At 46.4% G+C, this 22,495-nt stretch overlaps 1 long non-coding RNA gene across 1 annotated transcript; it reads right to left on the bottom strand.

Moving 5' to 3' along the window:
* Positions 1 to 19,734: 19,734 nt before the first annotated feature.
* Positions 19,735 to 21,945, bottom strand: LOC149522139 (uncharacterized). The gene is made up of 5 exons (XR_016347322.1): positions 21,800 to 21,945; positions 21,325 to 21,413; positions 20,738 to 20,846; positions 20,419 to 20,527; positions 19,735 to 20,012 (listed from the first exon to the last, which is right to left on the bottom strand). It is a non-coding gene; the product is annotated as an uncharacterized LOC149522139 (long non-coding RNA).
* Positions 21,946 to 22,495: the final 550 nt, after the last annotated feature.

Raw genomic sequence — 22,495 nt, 5'->3', positions numbered from 1 at the left:
ACACTGGCACAAGGATGCCCTGCAGACCCAGACCCACAACTCTGGTACCTGCCTTTCCTGCCTGGGCCCTTCCACAGAAACCTCCGGCCAAGGCACAACATGGGCAAGATGGTGGGGAAGCACATTGAGATCTTAGCTATGGGAAGAGCCACACCACTGTTATGTCCCTGAACCTACTTCCCCTGAGTGAGGCCCTGCAGGGGGCAGTCTCTCACATAAGAGCCAGGATTATTGGGGCCCAATACTCCTCACATTGGGAGAGGGCAATGATGTACCCTGAACCGAACCAAACCCAACCCAGCTACTCCAGAGCCCACCCAGCTTCTGTTACCTCAGGGGACAGGAATCCTTACCCAGCCAGCTCACGGCCTCATAATTCTCCTGCATCACATCCCAGTAGAGGGCTCTCTGACCCGGGTCCAGCAGAGCCCATTCCTCCTCAGAGAAATACACAGCCACCTCCTCGAAGGTCACCGGCTCTGCCACAGCCATTTCCTTCCTGTTTCTTCACGCTGACCTGGAAGAAGACATGGGTGTTCTGCAGCCTGTCTGGGTGAGAAGGGCAATTGGAGACATTTCAGAAGGGCTTTAATCCTTTCCACACCCCCATTCTCCCCAGACTCTGTCCCTGTCTGACATTATGGGCAAATGCTTGAGTTTAGATATTCCATAAACAGCACGCAGTTTAGTTCCCAAATCTATACTCATTTCTCTCAATACCTGGCTTGAGTTTCAACATTACTGCACCTGCAACAATGGGATTCGGTTCTGAGCACCCAGAATTTCTAATAGAGAAGCTGCATATTCACCCGGCTGAACATGGATGTAGGTGTCTAAATTCAGGCTCCTGCCGTTCAAGCCTCTAAATCTTCCTGCATTTAATTGTGGCACTGACCTAGGCCCTCTCATCAGGGCTAAACCGAAAGACTTTATAAACCTTCTCCACAATAGAGATTTCATGAAGTCAAGGGCATTATTCAGATGCTTGAAATTAAACACACCTGCTAAATGTTTACAGGATGAGATTAAGGATGTTAAGGACTAGTAGACTATCCGATAAGCATTTGCTTATTGGATAGTCTGTTGACTAGTCGATTCCCTGTCCCGTCCCCCCCCCCCCCCGTCCCCCGCAACTTGCTGCCTCTATGAGACAGAAGCAGCAAGGGGGGAGAGGAGGTGTACTTCAAAGCTGCAGCGCTGCACAGCTGAGCTGGGGATCAGCTGTGCAGCACTGCCCCTTTAAAATGCTAATGCTCCATAGAGCCCGGATTCTAGGGAAATGCCACGCGGAGCCCAGGATCATCTGAGGAGTCCCCAGCTGAGCTCAGGCTCCACAGCTGCCCCTTTGAAATGTGGAGCATTTCAAAGGGGCAGCCATGGAGCCCTGGGTCAGCGGGGGACACCCCAGCTGATCCTGGGCTCTGTGTGGCATTTCCCTAGAACCCAGGGTCAGCTGGGGAGTCCCCCGCTTATTCCAGTCTCCATGGCTTTGAAATGCACAAGAGCCCCTGCTGGGGACTCTTGTACATTTCAAAGTAGGCACCCCAGTGCAGCAGGGAGTCCATAGGACTCCCTGCTGGCCCCGGGGCTGTATGCAGAGTTCCACATTCCTCCTTTGAAATGTACAAGAGCCCCAGTTTAGCATCATACCATGGAGACATACCATTATTCCATTCCCGTATGAAGGTTATAAGGTTAAAAACCTGTTATTTGCTTTAGTTTCAAATGTTTTAACCACTTTTCTACAACATCTACACATGTGGGGGCCGCCGAGATTCAGACACAAACACCTGTGGTAGCAAAGTAGTACTATTAGCCCCACAATCGGTATCAGAGCTCTCCTGCTATTAAAAATAATGTTTAACATCCCATATGAATCAGTATTATAATTAGGGCGTAGTCACTTCCCCACATTGAAGCAAGGGATGGGAGCAGGAGCCCGTGCTGTGGGAACCGGCTTTTAGGCAGGGTGATACCGGGGACCAGGCACGAGCCGAGCACGCTAGTTTCCCCTGCTTCACACTAGACTTTTCATACTGGCTTTTAATACATTTAAAAGGCGCAGCATAGGAGGGACCCGGCACTAGCCAGGACAGCTAATTCTCAGCTCACACCGGGTCCCCTTGGGGCTCTTCCCCCCCCCCCCTCACTGCATGCCAGCCTTTTAATATCGGCTCTTAATATATTTAAAAGGCAGAGCTAATCCCACTGAGGCTCCCCTGCTTATTGACTAATGGAAGGACATTCCATTGACTTGTTGATTAAACTAAATTTAACATCTCTAGTTAGAATATTGAATTTGTAAATTAACTCCAATTCAGCTGCCTCCTTCTGTAATAAAATTCTTTTGTGGAAGCACACCCCGGGGACTATAGAATAGTCGAGTAACCAAAGAATTCATGTGGTTACTTGACTATTCTATTACCTGCTATCTAACATCCCTAGTCACAGCTTTGAGTATTGCCCTACCCCCAGCACAATCTCACAGCTCTCGTTGTCTGGGCATCATGTAGGGAGCCCCATGCCGTGAACATGCATGCATCCGTGAAAGTTAACCAATGAACCCAGGCTCACTGGTTACGCATGTACACAGTTACACTTTCACATTCCTAGTCCAGGCCCCTGCACTCATGATAGGACTAAGTATTATCTAGACTGGGGGGGAGGGGTGGACAAAAGTGGTCCCTGTGGTGGATCTGATCTGCAAAACCGCCAGATCTGGTCAGCCACCACCCACGCCACAGTCTTGTGGGCCAAAGAAAGCACGGCCCGGGCTTCCCGCCTCCTGCGCTTTTGGGCTGTGTCTAGACTGGCAAGTTTTTCCACAAAATCATCTGATTTTGCGGAAAAACTTGCCAGCTGTCTACACTGGCCGCTTGAATTTCCGCAAAAGCACTGACGATCTCCTGTAAAATCATCAGTGCTTTTCCGGAAATACTATGCTGCTCCCGTTCGGGCAAAAATCTTTTTCCACAAGACTTTTGCGCAAAAGGGCCAGTGTAGACAGCACAGTAGTGTTTTCCGCAAAAAAGCCCCGATCGCGAAAACGGCAATCGGGGCTTTTTTGCGGAAAACTGTGTCTAGATTGCCCACGGACGCTTTTCCGCAAAAAGTGCTTTTGCGGAAAAGCATCCTGCCAATCCAGACGCGCTTTTTCCGAAAAATGCGTTTAACGGAAAACTTTTCCGTTAAAAGCATTTCCGGAAAATCATGCCAGTGTAGACGTAGCCTTGCAGCCCTGCCTCAGGTCACAGCCCAAAACCCTGGGGGGGGGGGCTGCTCCTGGCCCCCCCAAATTCTCCAAACCCCCCCCCCCCTCCCCGCACGTCAGAATCCTCCCCTGAGCCATCCCCATCCCCACTGCTGGGCCCCGCCCCCCTGCTCACGTCACAGTCCTACCTCGCGCGCTCCCTGCAGCCCCGCCCACAGACACCCTGGCGGAGCCCGGCCCTTACATCGGCCTCGCCCGCCTCACCAGGCTGGGGTCGGTGTCACGTGATCTCTGCCCCCCCCACCCCCGTGATTTGGGTCCCAGGCAAAACCTTCCTCCGCCCCCATCTGAGACGTCACCTGCCCCGCCCCGCCTCACTTCGGCTCCTCCGACCCCTCCTGCCCCCGCTCCCGGAAGCGGAAGCAGCCGCGCAGCCAGTAACGGCTCCCTCGGCATCCACGCCGTGAAATCCGCGGCGCATGCGCAGTGATCACTGCGTCCCCCTCTGTCCGCGGGCGGAGTCAGACACGCCTGCGGCCTCCCCCCACAGGGGCCAATCGCAGCGGGGTGGGCGGGGCCAAAGCCGGGGCAGGGCGTGACTGGCGGAGGGGGGGGGGAGAGGACGCGGTTGCATTGAAAACCCGGCCCGGATGATCCGGAATGGGGGGTCAGACTGCGCATGCGCAGTGGGTCAGTGACGCCAGTCTTGGACCAGCGCCGGGGCTTCGCTCAGACCGGGAGTTCCCTGGCCACGCCCCAGCCCACCGGGGTGGAACTCCCCGGAGCCGGGGTTTTGTAGAAAGCGGCTCCCTGTGCTACTTAGGAAGAAGTTCGGGCACTGCGCATGTGCAGTAGCTCTGCTGAAGCCGCTGCCCTTCGTCCTGCCCGCTCTATGGATAAGTTTCTGCTGACAGAGGCGGCTGCAGGCAGGGTCAGGATCGGTGCTGCGCTCTGGAGAGCAAAAGACATGACTAGTGGGGAGCGCAGTTGCTTTCCAAGCAGTTGACCTGGGTTCCCTCCCTGACCTCCTCATGAAGGTTTTGGGAAGGTCCTCTCATGGACTGATAACGGGTTAAAAGACAAGTAACAGAGAGGTAGCTGTGTTAGTCTGATCTAGGTAAAACCCCAAAAAAGCAGTCATGTAGCACTTTAAAGACTAACAAGATGGTTTATTGGGGGATGAGTTTTGTGGGGGCAGACCCACTTCTTCAGATCATATTCTGAAAGTGAATTTGGCATGACCATATATAACACGATATGCCTCTGTGTGATGGGGCGCCGGTTCTGACCGCCACGGAACCGATAGCGCCCTGCACTCCGGAGCCCGCAAGGGGCGAATGGGGTTGCCGCAGCATGGGACTCGGCGTTCGCCGGCCCCAGGGGTGGGGGCAGCAGCCGCTCCCGATTGGTGCCCTGGGTCCTGTGCCCTGTGGGCACGGGGTTAGCCAGGGGAGTGGACGTTCCCGGAGGGGGTTCCCCTCCGCGGGTGACGTCATTGGGAGGCGCCTGGGCGGGGCCGCAGGAGGCCAGCCCTCAAAAGGGCTCCTGGGGCAGCAAGCGGTGATGGCTCCGGCCGGGGCGGAGGAGCCTGGCACGGAGGGAGCCGTGGTCGACGGCCAGCGGAGGAGAGCAGTGGAGCTTGGCAGCAACAAGCTCGGAGAGGAGGAGGAGGAAGCGACCCAGGATGGGGCAAAGAGCCGCGGCAGCGCCTTGACCAATGCCCGGAGGGTTGGTGAGCTACGGGAAGGATTCCCCTCCAACCAGGCAGCGAGCCTGCGCTGCGGCCTTTAGGGTCCTGGGTTGGGACTTGAAGCGAGGGTGGGCCCAAGTCCCCCTCCTCCCTTGAGGGCACCATAGAGCGCTTAAGACTGCCAGGACTTAGGAGGCACCGGATCTAGCCTCGAACCTTCTGTGCACCACGAGCATAGCTAGGCGGGAAAAGGGGAGCTCGTTGGGGGGACCGAAAATAGGGCAACACCGGCAGGTAGCCCCGATGATGACAGAGCTGTAAGCCTGAGGGGCAACCTGGGCCTGTGACACTCTGTTATATAATGGTCATGCCAATTCACTTTCAGAATATGATCTGAAGAAATGGGTCTGCTCCAGGAAAGCTCATCACTTAATAAACCATCTTGTCAGTCTTTAAAGTGCTACATGACCGCTTTTTTGCTTAAAAGACAGGAAACAAAGCTCATACTGCAGAGCATACAGTGCACCCAGCATCAGGAACCTGGAACACAGCTAGGAACTGCTTATGATGCGGTTCCCAACCTGCACCAACTTGCAGCTCCTGACACTGTTCCAGGGCAGCGAGACGTAGTGCATGCTCTTCAGTATAAAGCTGCACAGTCTGCAGTGCATGTAGCTGTGACTATAGCCTTTTGTTCTCATGTTCATATGTAGAAGTAAATATTCAGTGAGGGTACGTTTTCAGCAAAGCAGACTTGGGATAATGGGTATGGGGACTTGCAATCCCTGTCCTTATTGCTCAACCAGATGTCTCTCCACTCAACACAAACTGGGATGGATTTCTTCACTAAGTAGTTAGAACATATCGGGTGCACCTAGACTGGCAATATTTTGCCAGCTGTCTACACTAGGCACTTGAATTTGCGCAAGAACACTGACAATCTAATGTAAGATTGTCAGTGTTCTTGCACAAATAAACTGATGCTCCCACTCGGGGGTTGTTGTGCTGCTCCCCAGAAGCTCCCAACCAGAGCCAGCACCTGGCACCGCAGCCTCTCCATCCCCCCCGGCCCCCTGCTCCGCCTCCAGCGCCAGGTCACAGCCCCGCCCCCCTCCGCTCCCCCGCCCCGGGTCTAAAGCCGCGCACGGAGGCTTCGGAGCAGGGTCGGCAGCCTGGGGCCCGCGCGGGAGCCCGACGGGGTTGATTTCGACACTCGCGCCCCGCCCCCGCAGTAGGCAGCCCGCGCAGGCGCAGCCGGGACAAAACGCCGCGAGGCAGCCGCAGCCCCCAGGCAGCCCCGTCCCTTTGTTTCACAAGCGCTGCGAGCCGGCAGGGGAGGGTTGCTCCCGCCCCCAGCTCAATCCCATTGGCCGGAGCTGGACAATGGCAGCTGCGGGAACCACCAATCAGCGCTCCCCTGAGGCTTTTAATCCCTGAGCAGGTGGCTAAGCAGCTTCTGCTGCAGAAACTGGCTGAGCTGCGCGTCTTGCTGGTGAGTGTCCGGCCCCAGCCCCTTCCCTCCATTACTCCACCCAACTCCCTCACCCCCGCACTTCTTTTCCCCCGTCCTCTCCCCCCCCCCCACTCCTATCCCCTTCCTCTGTTCCCCCAGACCCCATCCTGGGTCACCCTCCAAACGTGGCCAGACACCCACCAGCACCCTGCTCCTGCTGCTTCTCTTCTCTCCCTTCCCCGGGACACCCTCCAAACGTGGCCAGACACCCACCAGCACCCTGCTCCTGCTGCTTCTCTTCTCTCCCTTCCCCGGGACACCCTCCAAATGTGGCCAGATACCCACCAGCACCCTGCTCCTGCTGCTTCTCTTCTCTCCCTTCCCCGGGTCACCCTCCAAACGTGGCCAGACACCCACCAGCACCCTGCTCCTGCTGCTTCTCTTCTCTCCCTTCCCCCGGTCACCCTCCAAACGTGGCCAGACACCCACCAGCATCCTGCTGCTTCTCTTCTCTCCCTTCCCCCTCCCCCAGCCTGGCCCGGCTCCTATCCAGGCAGGTGTGCTGGCTAGGCACACACCCACACCCTGTTCCTCCCTTCCCCTCTGTCCCTCGGCCAGATGACTACTCCCCACCCTACTTCCCATCCAGATTCTGCATCCCTATCCCCCTCACTGGCAGCCTGGTCCCACACATTGGGGGGGGGCCTTCATTTTTGGCCCCACCCCGGAGCCTAGAGCCAAAATCCACTAACTTTGGGACCCCAGAGGTGTGAATCTTGAATCTCAGTCCTCCCTGTGCTATCCCCACTGGCCATAAGGCTGGAGTACCAGGGGAGTGAGGTGCCTCAGTGGGGACCACATCAGGGAGGGTTGGGTGTTTCTGGAGGAGTTTTTTGTTTTGTTTTTTTTTCTCACTGGCATGGTCCCCAACTGTGGGTAGTTTTTTTCCCCATAAGGGGCAATGGCTCCAAACTGAAAAAAGGTTTCCTACCGCTGCCACAGATCAACACAATGTTGAAACCTTTTGTGTTGGACATAATGTTTTACTATATTTAAAAACGAAGTCTGGCCAACAAGCCCCCGATTGGAGTCCAGCTCCCATCTGACTGCAGTATCATAATGCTCCTGCACCCCCACACTCTAACATGATCTGAGCCTATCCTACATCCAACCCCCTTGACTTGAGCTCCTTACACACCCAATCCAAACTCCTGCACCCCCATATCTCCAACCCTTGCCATAAGATTGACCGAAGACAGCTGACTGCAGGAGTGAGGCTGGATTTGACCAGTTACGATGTCAGTGTCAGAGATGTGCAGAAAGGTGCAACAGCGGAAGTACCGTGAAATGGTCTGTGAGTACAATGTTTCATTTATGCTGCTATTCCTCATGTCAATGATCAATAATATTCAGTTGTATATTTTCAGGCATGCAAATGAGCATTCTTAGCTGACTCTGTGTTGACCACTTGCTCTGAATATTGATGTCGTTTGGCTCTTTGTTTTGAAAAGGTTGCCGACCCCTTCTTAGGGAGTGCACTTGTAAAAGTTGTGGATGACAGAACTCATTGGAAGCAGTTTTTAAGCCCTTTCAAGCTAATGAGTCATCAGTGTAAAATGCCTGCAAAAAAGCAAACCCCAGTGTTGTAAGCAAGAAGTGTGCTGTATTCCATGTAATCCTGAACTGGAAGAGAAGCCTGGAATGTGACAAGGACTTGGCCTATAGAAGTTCGCTAGCTCTGGTATTAGTGTTTGACAATAGCTGTTTTACACTTTATACTGTGTAACTACTCCCTGTAGGACTGTGCTACATTTGATAGCAAGGTCTTACAACGGTTTGTTTTGATCAGATGTGTTAGTAACTGCTAGCAGTGGCACAGTCCTATAGGGAGCAGTTCTACACAAAGGACTGTATGGAACTGCTACCTCCTGTAGCAATATCTTACAGGAGCAGTTCCTTACCTCTGCCAGTCAGAAACTGATAACAGTAACACACTCTACAGATAAGAACAGATTGGAACGTTTTATTAAGCAAATGTTTCAGGAGCAAAACACGTGACAAGTGTAGAGTATATCTCAAGAGCGGGGTATTAGGGAGAGGTTTGGGTGGGGGGAAGGGTTACAGAAATTGAGGGCACATAATGCATATGATCAGTCACACAGTTCCCCAGTCCAGTGCATGCAAACAATTAACACATGTCACTGGATTGCATTATATCATGTACAAGTGTGATTTGCATTGTCTACAGAATAGGAGCGTCCCAGATGCACAAGCTGTACTAGATGTAGGTTGGAAAAGTAAAATACATTCATATTCCATTGGGTGACAGGTGTAAGATTGGAAGGGGGTGAGAAGTTACAAGAGGCCGGTTCTAAGACTGATAGGTTATAGACTCACAGAACACTAGAACTGGAAGGGGCCAAGGAGAACAATTTTTCTCCCTCCTTGTGATCCCCTTTTAGATAGAGGGGACATGATAGCCATTTTCAACTCTTCTCTAACTAAACAAGCCCAAATCTTTCAGGATTCATGTTCTCTAGACCTGTAATGCTGCTTGTTGCTCTTCTCCAAGTTTTATATACATAGCATACACCATTCTGCCCCAGATTGAGGTGGGTGTCTTATAAATTTTGTGCGCATAAAGCTTCGGGGACACTTTCCTGACAGAATGAGTGTCTCTTTCTTGTGCAGTTCATGGGGTTAGGGAAGAGCGTGCTCCGCAGCATGGTGTACATCCAAGTCCCTGGCTCTCCAGGGGGCACTGTGTATAGTCCTGGGGAGGCAGCTGACGGAGAATTTAATCCGAGGGTTCGGATGGGGGGCCCAAAACCCCTACCAAATCAATTCCAGACACCCTTCTTAAGCAACCAGCTTTATTCAGGAATGCATTCCAGGGCAAAAACCTCCAGGATACTCAGGAGGAAAAAAAAGTTTCTGCAACTGCCCAAACAAAAGGCAAGGTCTTTTGAACTTTCTTACATGGTAATTACCCCCCTTTTACTGACCACTTACAATTGCATGCATATACAGGTCATGCCCCTTTGCACCAAATTCCCTCCAATCATCATTTGTCCCCTCAGTCCTTTAGCAGGCCTTACAACAGGTTCAAACCAGTTTCACCTGTCCCCTCCTTTTGTATACCTGTGTTCAAGCACGTACCTCTTTACAAAGACCAGACTTTAACAGCGGGGGTCATACTGACAACAGTTAAGTTTATCCTTCATTTCCCCCCTTTGATCCACTTGTGGATCACAATCTTAAGCAACCTTTCCCATTCATCTTCAAATGTGCAAGTGTCTTTGTAGTCTTTCTTGGGAGGGTTCTGTACACTTAGCAGAAGCATCTGTTGTACCTTGCTTTCTGCTACACTTTCTAGCTTTTGTAAGCACCTTTTAATACAGCATAAGGCTAGCTGTATCATTATGTATATAGAGCATATTAAGACAAGGAACATCAATATTCCTCCCACCACTTTCTTCATGAGTTCGCTTAACTCTATTCCCAACCAATTCAAAGGATTCCAGTCTTGCAACTGCTCTCTAAATGTTTTTGTCTGGACAGATAATGTTTGGATTTCCTTTATCCTTGTGGTTAGGTTTGAACTCGCATCAGAAACTTTAACACAACACTCTGGGCCTATTAATCCACATACCCCTCCTTGAGCTGCTAGTAGATAGTCAAGAGCCAGTCTGTTTTGCTGGGCAAAGATTCGCAATTAATTTAAATTTTCCTGTACCACACCTAATGCCCCCTCTGTCGTATTTATGAATTTCTCCATAAGCAGGGACATTGTTTTTAAATCATGATTTGTTTTTGCCTGCCCTACCCATGGAATGGTAGTTTCAGCTACTGCAAGGGCAGTTTCTTCTATCCAGTTCCATGCTTTCTCCCAAGACCCATCTTGCTTGTTCCTGGTGGCAAAGTGTCAACAATCCTCATAGCTGGTGTCACAAAACCGAGGTAACAAAACCCCGAGGCATTCTGCGGAAGCCTTTTATTGGCAAATTTACCGCATATCCACCAATAATTATACCTGTTCCATGAGTCAGACGGATATATCATCATGGCTCGGTTCCCAAAGGTGGTGTTACCTTCCTTGCAAAGGTCTGTACTAGTGGTCCCTCCCCATATGGTTATTTCTGGTTTGAATAGGGTGCACCAAAGGTTTGTGGTAGACATAGTGGAACCATTATGCCATACATGTGTCCCATTCACCTTTGTTATAATGTGTGTGCAGCTTGATTTCCCGACAAAGGTGGTACCTGTAAGATTCCTACATAGGGGGCTTGTACCACTGAATGATAATTGGATGCACCCAGTCTGATTGAACCACACAGTTTGGTCATTTTGTTCCAGTAATGCATCACTTACTAGTCCAGTTTCGTTTAACGGAAGGGCACCTATTGGGTATCCACTATGTGCGCTTTGTGGTGCCCAGTCACACACCCAACAATTTTGTTTGCGGCTCGTGCCATACCTTCTGCCAGCTGCAGAAAGGTGTTAGTACCAATACCATTCCCCCCTTGGAGCCAAATAAGGCCTATACAAAGGAGGAACAAGAGTTTATCCATTGTGCAGGGATTGTAATCCTTGGGGAAACTATCTTGGTAATGGGTGAGATAGTTCAAGTGTTTGTTGAGTCCTTTTTGGAAAGTGTCGAATTTTAACATGAATGACAGTTCAGAGGATTCCCTTTCAAGTGCAGATGTAAAAGGTCTTTGTAGCAGAATGCAGGTGGTTAAGTCATTGAGAGAGTGTCCTTTCTGGTTAAAATGGCAAGAAACTGTTTTCTCTTTGTGATCTTGTCTGATATCTGTTTTGTGGGCATTAATCCTTTGGTGAAGTGTCTGAGATGTTTGTCCAATGTACATAGCAGACGGACACTTTCGGCACATGAAACTCAACAAACACTTGAACTATCTCACCCATTACCAAGATAGTTTCCCCAATTATCCCCTCTAATACCATTAACTCACAAACATCCCACTCTCCCTACCTCTAATATCATCAATTCACAGACACTTACCTTCCTTCCTTCCCCCCCCCCACATCCCCCTCCTGTTCTGCAATGTGATTTGTCCTTTTCATATGTGTTCATTTTTTTTTAATTGTATCCTTTGGTATATATGGTTGTGACTACTTTCTTCCACTATTTGATCTGAGGAAGTGGGTCTGGCCCACGAAAGCTCATCTTCTAATAAACCATCTTGTTAGTCTTTAAAGTGCTACATTGTCCTGCATTTTGCTATAAATGTTAACAGATTGATCAGTAGCTAAAATACAGGCACGAGTGAGAGCAATTAGTTCAGCAGCTTGTGCACTTTTTAATTCCTGGAAGAAAATGAGCTTCAATTATTGCATGATCAGAAACAGCATACCCGCTTATAAGGTTTCCCCTATCATCCCTTTTACATGACCCATCAGCGTAATACACTAAATCAGGATTGGACAAAGGAATGTCCCTTAGATCAGATTGCGGGGTACAAGTGCGGTCCAGCAATGCTAAACAATCGTGGGGTTCCATCTCATGGGGCTCTCCATCAGTAGGGTTAGGGAAAAGGGTGGCAGGATTTAAAGTAGAACAGCGTATTATAGAGACATTCTGGGCTCCTAAAAGGGCTTTCTCATAGTTAGTCAGTCTTTGCATTGACAAATGCTGGGTCTTAGTCTTATTCAACAAAGCTTGCACTGCATGGGGTACAGCAAGTGTCAGGTGGTGACCCAATACCAGGCATTGACTTTTTTCTAATCGTACAGCAGCTGCGGCCACAGCTCTAAGACACGGGGGGGCGGGGGGGGACCTTTTGCTACTGGGTCAATCTGAGCACTAAAATAAGATACAGGACGAAGGCGATTTCCAAATGGCTGGCATAATACTCCTGAAGCGACCTGATTCTGTTCGTGGCAAAAAAGAGTAAAGGGTTTATCATAATCAGGGAGCCCAAGAGAGGGTGGAGAGACCAAAGCAGCTTTCACTTTTTGAAAGGATTTTTCTTCCTCCTCTGTCCATGGGACGGGATCCTTCACCTTGTCACATGTCAGAGATACAAGGGGTTTTACAAGACCAGAGAAATTAGGAATCCATTGTCTGCAATAGCTAGCAGCACCTAAGAGACCGAACCTGTTTCTTAGTTACTGGGCGAGGGAGAGAAAGAACAGAGGTTATGCATTTATCAGTAAGCTTTCGCCCTTCTTGGGATATGAGGTGACCCAAATATTCAACCTCTGCTTTACAGAACTGGAACTTTGCCTTGGAGGCTTTGTGACCTCTCTTTGCTAATTAACACAGCAAATGAACAGTATCTGTTTTACATGCTTCATGATTAGGTGAGGCTATCAATAAATCATCAACATACTGAACAAGGGTAGACTCTTTTGGCAAAGAGATTGAATCAAGGTCCCTTTTTAACAGTTGAGAAAAGGGTGTGACTTTCAGTATATCCTTGAGGAAGTCTGGTCCAGGTCAGCTGCTCCCCTTTATAGGGGAAAAAGCAAACAAAAACTGTGAACCCTTATCAATGGGAATGGAGAAGAAAGAAGGCTGAACATAAATCTGACAGAGAAACATTTAGCACCTGCAGGGATAGAGGACAATATTGTTGCTGGATTAGGAACCACAGGAAATCTGGGGATAACTGATTTACAGCTCTTGGGTCCTGCACAAATCTATAGATCTGTCTCCCTTGATCATCAAATTTCCCCTCCTTTTTGACCGGAAGTATTGGGGTATTACACACAGACTGCGTTCTTATGAGCGCTCCTTGTTCCAACAGGGAGGAGATTACAGGCGCTATGCCCTCCTCCGCTTCCTGGGACAAGGGGTACTGAGACACTCGAGGGTAAGGCCGGCCGTGTTTATACCTGATTCGTACAGGCTCTGCTGTTAACAGTTTCCCAACTTCGTTGGAGTGAGAAGCCCACAAAGACGTTGGTACCTGGTCCAGCTCCACACTCTCCAGTTTGGAGTCTGGGTCTATACCTTGTCTGTCTGTTAACATCATGAGGAAATTTGGTGCCCGATTATGGGGTATTTCAACAAAGACCCCTTCAGGGAAACAATAAATTGTAGCATTCAATTTACACAGCAGATCTCTACCCATCGGCTGTGTCTACACTGGCATGAATTTCCAGAACTGCTTAAAACAGAATACTATTCCGTTTTCAGTTTTTCCGGAAAAGGAGCGTCTACATTGGCAGGCTGCTTTTCCGGAAAAGCCCTTATTCCGGAAAAGCGTCTGTGCCAATGTAGACGCGCTTTTCTGGAAAAGAGCCCCGATCGTCATTTTCGCGATCGGGGCTTTTTTCCGGAAAAGACTACTGGGCTGTCTACACTGGCCCATTTCCGGAACAGTGTTCCGGAATAAGGACTTATGCCCGAGCGGGAGCAGCATAGTTTTTCCAGAATAGCAGCTGATTTTTTTTACAGTAGATCATCATTGCTTTTCTGGAAATTCAAGGGCCAGTGTAGACAGCTCGCAGCTTATTCCGGTAAAGCAGCTGATTGTCCGGAATAAGTGGCCCAGTGTAGACACAGCCATCAAGTTTACAGGCGTACTGGGAGATAACAAAGGCATGTTCCTCTGTCAAAAGCCCAATGGTTAAGGAACACGGTTCACTCATTGCATGGGGTATAGTTACTCCCCCCATCCCCACAGCATTTACTATTTCTCCAGTTCTGGCCAGACTGGGAGCTTCATCCTCTCTTATTGTGGAAAGAGAGGCACCAGTATCAATTAGAAATTCATGTTTGTTTCCATTAACGGAAAATGAAACTAAGACATCAGGTGTAGCAGAAAGACAGAAGGTAACAGAGAGCATTGCAATGTTTTATCAGTAACCTCTTGGCATAGTCAGAATGGATTACCGTATATACTCGAGTATAAGCCGACCCGAATATAAGCCAAGGCACCTAATTTTACCACAAAGAACTGGGAAAAAATATTGACTCGAGTATAAGCCTAGGGTAGGAAATGAGGCAGCTACTGGTAAATGTAAAAAATGAAGATAGATACCAATAAAATTACATGAATATTTATTTCAAAGAAAAACAATAACCTAGCTCTAAGTGGAAAAGGGGGTCAACAAAAACAATATGGTATCAAAAATACCGTAACTTTAAAAGTACAACAACCTTAGCTCAATCAGCAACCAAGCTAACACACAAGAGCTAAAATCCTTCAAAACTGGAGTTCTCCTCCTCATCATCTGTATGTCCAAACAGAGCTTCAGCTGGTGTGAGGTTATCAGCATAGACATTGTCATCATCACTGAGTTCACAGTCATCACCATCACTGCTGTCGTTCTCATACAAAGCGCTGTCTTCACTGCCATCCATAGCATTACTAATGCCACATTTCTTGAAGGCGCGTTGCACCAGGTCCTCTGGAATCTCTTCCCATGCATCACGAACCCACTGTGCTATCAATTCTATGTCTGGCTTCCTCAGATTTCCAACTTTTGTCAGTCGAGCTTGACCAGATGACATCCATTCATGCCACATCTTTCGCACACGGTCTTTGAAAGGTTTATTTAAACGCACATCTAGGGGCTGCAATACAGATGTAAGCCCACCTGGAATAACTGCCAAAGTAACTTGAGAAGACTTTGCCAATTTTTTTATGTCATCAGATGTGTGGGCTCTGAACATATCCCAAACTAGCAATGATGGTTTTTTCTTTAAGGTTGCTCCTGGTCGTCCGTTCCAAATTTCTTCCAGCCATTTTTTTGTTCTGTCTTCATCCATCCAGCCTTTAATATGTGCACGCACTATAATTCGTGGTGGGAATTTGACCTTTTTAGGCAAGGTCTTTCTTTTAAAAATGACAGGCCACAGCTTAGTTCCATTAGCCAAACATGACAGAATGACTGTGAAATGGTTTTTTTCATTTCCTGTGGTTCTTAGTAAAATAGTTTTGTCTCCCAAACTTGCCACAGTTCTGTTGCTTGGAAGATCAAAGGTCATAGGCGTTTCATCCATATTCCCAATATCTCCCAGGTCATAGTTATGGATCCTTCTTCATTTTATGATGAATGAATGGAATGACGTCACTTTTTCATCAAGGTCTTTTGGCAGCTTCTGTGAAATCTTCATTCTTTGCCGCAAACATAGGGCAAACCTATTCATGAAGCGGGTACACCATCCTGCTGATGCAACAAAATTTTCAGTGCCTGGTGCTTTAAATTTGTCATCTTTAGCCATTTGAAGGGCACGTAAGCGAATTCCCATGCGTGTTACACAGTAACCATTTTTGACGACACTCCATAACCCATTTATGCAATTCAGTCTCTAGAGCCCCATATGAAGTCGTTAAACCACGTCGAGCTTTTTTTGCCTTTGGAATCTTTTCCAAGTCAGCTTTCATTTTCCGCCACTCCCTTACTTGTTTTTCGTCAACACTAAATTCCCTACTTGCAATACTGTTATTGCTTTCTTCTGCTCTTGACACAACCTTAAGTTTTAAACCAGCTTCGTATGACCTGCGTTTTTGTTTTGGTCCAGGATTAGAAGTACCGATATTGGGATCCATTTCTAACATGATAAAAAAAAAAGAATTTTTAGGATGGGGGGGCGCCAGGCCCCGTCCCTCCGTTTTGACCCCTCTTACTTCTCATAAGCCCCACTCCTTATAGAATCCACCCACTCCATCCCCTGTATTCCACATATTGTGTAAGGAGTATACAGCTCAGCGTCATAAGTGGGGTATATTGTAGCCAGAACACAGGCATTGTAGCCAGAACACAGGTATGATTTAGCAAGAACACAGGCATAGATGTACTGTATGAATAATATTTTAGCTTTTTTTAAATGTTGCCTTGACATACATTTTAAGCAGCCACAACCCATAGCTCTTTTCCTCAGGTGTCCCGGCTTCCTAGCTGTTTTCGTGTTTTTAGCTGAGGGAAACTTGCAGATGGCAACTCCCTCTCCACATATACCATTCCCCTGACACAGAGGATAAAATATTTCCACAATCTCTGGGCAGATCCTGCTTTCCATAAGCATTTTATCCTTTCCATTCAGGCCCCTTACCTTATCTCTTCTCTTCAGCCTGCGCCGAGCCACGCTTCTGCCTCCGGACCCACCCCCTGCCCACAGCACAGTGACAAGCCAATCACTGGCAGTCACTGTGCAGCCAACAAGCCTATGTATGTGCGCTGTTCATCACACATACATAGAGCTTTCAGACCTCAGAAATTGACACGAGATACTTTGATGATGAATTTACAGCACAGTCCATAACAATAACACCTCCTGACAGATACGACAACCTGGATGCCTTAGAACCTGACCAGCGTACTCACTTTCCTCAGTTCTCGAGACGCTGACTCGAGTATAAGCCGAGGGGGGCATTTTTCAGCACAAAAAATGTGCAGAAAAACTCGGCTTATACTCGAGTATATACGGTACTCCTTTGTCGGTCCTCCGGAGGGTAGTCTCTGTTGGGTGCACCTGCTGGAAAGGGGTTAGTATTGGGCCACCTCTGTCCTTTTGGCAATGGTCCAGACTGTCTGTTGAGGGCCCTGGTTAAATCTAGTTTGTCGTCTTTGTCGGTCCTCCGGAGGGTAGTCTCTGTTGGGTGCACCTGCTGGAAAGGGGTTAGTATTGGGCCACCTCTGTCCTTTTGGCAATGGTCCAGACTGTCTGTTGAGGGCCCTGGTTAAATCTAGTTTGTCGTCTTTTACGGCATTCATTTTTCCAATGACTTCTTTTACGGCATTCATTTTTCCAATGGCCAAACCCACCACAGTAATTACACACAACATTAGGTTGGGGGCCACGCCGGGGTCTGTTTGGGCCTTCCCTCTGACCTTTTGGTTGCCCGTGGCCTTGTAAATCTTGTATTTGTAGTGCCATTAGGGTATTTTTAAGTTCCTTTTTCTTTTGTTTTTCTATTTGCAAGTTGTCAAAGAACTGAGTTGCAGCTTCCAAAACTTTCTCAGTAGTTTCCATTTTCCATCCAATCATATTATTAATAATCTTGTCCCCAATTTCTGGTCTTAAATTCTGCAGAAAGGTGGTTACTACCATAGTGCGCATATTGGCATCATTTGGGTTAAAGGTGCTATACTGCCTCATGGCTGCAAAGAGCCTTGCCTGAAAATCAATAGGGCTTTCATCTGGCTTCTGTTGGCAGTTATATACTTTAGACCAATCAGTTTGCACTGGAACCATTTCGGTAATTGCATTTAGGAGACCTGTACGGTCATTTGCTAGCCCGGTACGTTCTGCAGCAGTAGCAGGAATTCCTGGCAAATCTTGGGGCCATTGCTCACCCAGGTGGGCAGGAGTATCCCCGGGGCCTCGCCTTGCTTGGGTGTAAAGAGCTTGCTTCTCATGGGGTTCCATTATTCCCGAGAGTAGCATGTCTCTGTGGGTAGGCTGATAAACTTCAAAAATCTGGCGCAGCTCCCTTTGCAAGCCCACAGGATCCTCTCATTTTTGGGAGAGTAAGTCTAAAATTCATGATGTCATTAGGTGTCCAGCGGACGTGGATAAGTGCTGGGGCACCCCCTGCTGGATTAGGAAATTGTCTTAGTGGGAAAAGATTAATATTCTCTTTAAACAGTCCAGGAAAACTTTTAGGTCCAACTTCAATAATCACATCCTTATTTACTTCATTACTTATAGTCACTGAGTTATTTTCGGGATCTATTTTAGTTATAACAAACCCCAGGTCCTTTAAGTCTTTTCCCAATGTCCGCTGCAGCATTTTTGAGGAGACTTCTGACCGCTTCAGAATTACTGGACTCTGAGTGTGCTCACAATCCGAAGTTTTATTGGCCAGGTTGACATTCCCCACTGCCCCTGCAGAGGTGTGAGTATGTGCGGGGGATTCAAATTGGGCTGATGCAGCTGAATGATTGGCAAGCAATACTTGCTGATGCTGGGGCAGGCCGGTGGAAAGGGGAGCCGGGAAATTGGGGACCCACAGGTCCAATAGATCTTCTTCAGGTGAGTCTGGCAGCGGAGCTGGGGGTTTCGAGATGGATGGGTAGATTCCGCTGGGCGCGCTTGTTGTAGGAACATACGGAGTGGACAAACTTTAGAGGAGTCAGATTTCTCCTTTATTTAAAGGGTGTTTTAGAGTCCAGTCACCCCTCCCAGATGAATTATTGGCCTCTCTGGGATGATCAGGCCTCTAAATTAAGAGAGAAATCCATAATGGCTAGCCTAAAGGACTCAAATGAAAAACTGAAACAATTGGCAGAAATAATTTAATTTCTCTAATTGAAAGGTACCTTGAACTGGGAATTGTAATTCTGATTCTACATAAGTATATTCATTCCACGCGTGTGTGAGCTTTGCCAGCCTCCTGAGCTTAAGACCTGCTGGCAATTTCCCTGGCTGACTATAAATCTGCAGCATTTTACCCAATGGGGTTTTTGGATCTATCTTAGACCCTTTATTCCCCATAATCCCTGTCCTATTACCTATAAGACAGTTGCAATCCGGTGTATAGTCAAAGTGAAACCTCTCAGTTTTTGTGACCGTCACAGTTTCTGTCATACATACATGACATTCGGTACAACTGCTCAGGAATTGCTACCTTTGCTGGCTGGTTGCAAATTCAGAGGAACTGTGTTTTTTGGTAGAAAAATCTCTCAATTTGCTACCTCCTTGCTAACGCACTCAGGGGATGCTTCCGTATTTTGTGTTGTTGTGTATGTATAATGCAAATTAACGCAAATTCTGATCAATATAATTCATACTTCAAAAATGTATTATTTCATAGTATCATAATCTATTTACATATTTTGTCATCTTTATGAAGTAGAACTGCACTATGAACATTTTTGGCACTTGTAGTCTGTCTGCTTATCATTTAGCGTTTCTGCATTGATTCCTTCCAGAATGCACGGAATATGTGCCCACCTCTTGCAGGAATCACACTGGAGCTTTGGTAAGTGACAGACAAGAAAAATAACTCTCACAACTTATAATGCAACACATACTTTCTACGCAATCATGGCATTCCTTCCTCATGTAATCTTTTCCTAAGATGTTGCTATCAGTGCTGTTTGATAACAATTTTTTGAGAGAGTCACATTATGGTTTCCAAATTTTATTCATTGACTTGTCCGGAAATCTTTGACTCCTTATAAAATATGTTCCCCGCCCCAATTCAGCCCACTCTGAAATCATACGCCATAACTACAAAACTCAGAACTCCCTCCCATCCAACCACCTCTGGTCTGCTTCCTGTCTGTCCAGTGTTACCTCCAAACCTTATTCAGCCATCCTGCTCTCTGTCCTCTGAGCCGCAGGACTGGCAGCAGTGCTTCATGGCTGTAACAAGCCATTACGCTGTGCAATGCAGTCCCTACGCCTAGAACTGCTAGAACGCTTTTGGCAAGGTGAGCAGATGAGGCAGGGGAGGGTGTTCAGAGTTCGAGGCTATTACATGACCGTCATCTCTAGGTCAAGGCAGAATGTTTATGTATTCCATATGTGTCCTATGTACCGCAGTTTGTTCACCTCTGTACTACGACCATGATGGAAACGTGTAGTGTTCTCGGGTTTGTATCAAATTCGATAATATTAAAAAGATTAGGGCATGTGATATATACACATCCGTATTATCTTACCATAGTGTATTCCTCACTTTTCTTTTCACAGTTTATCCTATTGCAATATATGCAGAATTCTTCTATGCTTTCTGCAAAATAAATACATAGCAATTACATGCAAAATATTTAATGAACAGCACTCTACATGCTACTACAGCATTATTGGTTACTGTTTTAATCTTAAAGTAGTCATGTGTTTTTATTTATTTAATTTGTTTTTATCTTCTGTTTATAAACTGTAACTCCACTACATCTGAATATAAAGTAGACCGGTTTATTTCTTACACTTTTATAACAATAGTAACAATTCGCAAAATCTAAGGTGTTTGGTATTTACTGATATTATTGTTGCATGGTCAGCATTACATACCCAAACCTGTGCTCTCAAACTTTAGGGGTATTAGGTTGACTGTGTTTTACACCACCTATTTAAACACTTCCTATTGCCTTGTCATGTGCTTAATGAGTCCATCGAGCATGTGATTAAATAATTACCTGACTCCTTCATTAGAAGAATTGCTATGTCTCTTCTAAACTCATTATTTGCCTCCTCTGATATGTCCACAGAACTGATGTTTTTCAGCTTCAAATACGTTTCTGCAAACTAACAAGACTTCTGTTTAGAAAACATGTCATAATTAACATCGATTAGAGTATGCTGTGACGGCAACAGCAATTATGAAGTCCCAGAGCACAGCCCACACACTTTGGCAAGGATGCCTTTGCAGTTCAACCAGTATTCTTTTTCATTTACTACCACCTCTGCTAATGACACAAAAATAGGAAACAATACAGACAATGTTTTGTTACTAACCTTTATGATGAGTGGTCCGCAGTTGTGCCCATCAATTTGTCTCTTATGATTTATAATTTGACTCTTCCATTTTGATAATGATAGTCTCTCTTCTACTTTGATGAAGTTTCTGAAATATTAGTGGAAGCAATTATGTCACTCCTTATAACATCTATTTTATCTTCAGTATTTTTCTTTTATTTTCTGTACATTGAGTAAATTCTTTTTAAGCTATCTCTAATTAATGATATATATGACGTATTTCTCATTTTATACAAACATACTTCCGTACACATACATTCTGTAGTAGTGACATATCAAAAGTGATTATGTATCACCTGCTTTGCTGTGCCCCATATGGATAACACCTACTGATCTATGCATCATTCAAATGCCTCGTGTACAAATGATATGAATTATTAATCTAGATTCAAATAACATAAGTTCACTGCTATGACATCAGTAAGCACATTCAGTACGAGAACATGGTCTTTACGAGATTCTTTGCTGCAAACAGGAATATATTACTCTCACTATTGATACATAACTCTAAACTATTTAAACACCAACAGCGTAGGATCACTGAACACATAAATCTTAGCATTCACCTCCAGTTTCTAAGAAATTTTCTTTCATAGCTCAGCTCTTCACCCAATGGATCGATTATTAACAGTTCTTGTGTACCCATCAGTGCTATCTGTAAGTGTAGACAACATGTACAAGTTAGGTTGATAATGTGATAATTCTTGAGGTTTATTACTGACTTACACAACCAAATATTCACATTTTATCCTTTGGAATGACTAACACAAAGTCAAATATCATATTCTGAATTCAGTGATCTCTCACTTAGTAACAAAATTTTCACATCTGTTGACGTTTTCATCCCATTTCACATTAGCTTGTTTTCATTAAGAAACGGTGCTCTCAGAATAGAAACACTCTCATTCCACTTTCATTTCCATAAATGAACTTACGTAACATCCATAGCTGAGGACATAAGACCACTGCCACCCAGCTGTGTTATCACCTAATACCACTTTCATTCCACATATTACAGAAGTGAAATAGAAATCATCTTACTGCCAGAACCCAGTGATTTGGTGCGTTGTAAGGAAGTAACAGTATCTCCTGAAGAAGAAATCTGCTCTGTAATTAAATTTTAAAAATTAGGTTCAAAATAAAAGTTGAAAGATAAGCCAACAATGACACGAGTATTATACTATCTTAATTTAGTATCCTGATTTACATTAATTTATGCACTACCCATCAAAAATAGCATTGTCATTTAACATTTAGGTTAGTGTCATCATTACGAATGTGCTCTGTTCATGCAATGTAAGAAATATTGTAAATCTTTACCTTCGATTTCATGTCTCGTTGTTGCCACACAGATTCTGTTAGGCAGACAACTGCAGAGATGGCTTCTACCTGTTGACAGACAACCAAGATCTTAATGCATTATTCACTCTTTTATGCATATAAAGAACCTAAGATTACTTATCAGATTATTTCTGTGATCGATAATTAGTATTACTTAGGGATCCTTAGACACCAAGTAAATGTGGTGTCTAGCTTCTCTTGAGTTTTTTCTTCACTATCCTGTTTTGAAGGGAAAACATAAAATAGTTAATAAGTGTAATATACACATCCATACAAGGGATCCGTACTGTTATCAAAAAGTTTATATACGACATTCATGGGGGGAAAAAAAGGAATAGTAAAAAACTTATATTGTCATATGTAATATAAGACATTATTCATTAGGGCAAAGATTTA

Source organism: Pelodiscus sinensis, chromosome 19 (genome assembly GCF_052426305.1).
Source record: "Pelodiscus sinensis isolate ZL-2025 chromosome 19, ASM5242630v1, whole genome shotgun sequence".
Lineage (NCBI taxonomy): Eukaryota > Metazoa > Chordata > Testudines > Trionychidae > Pelodiscus > Pelodiscus sinensis.
The sequence above is the reverse complement of the archived record's forward strand: the minus strand, read 5'-3'. Positions and strand labels throughout refer to the sequence as shown.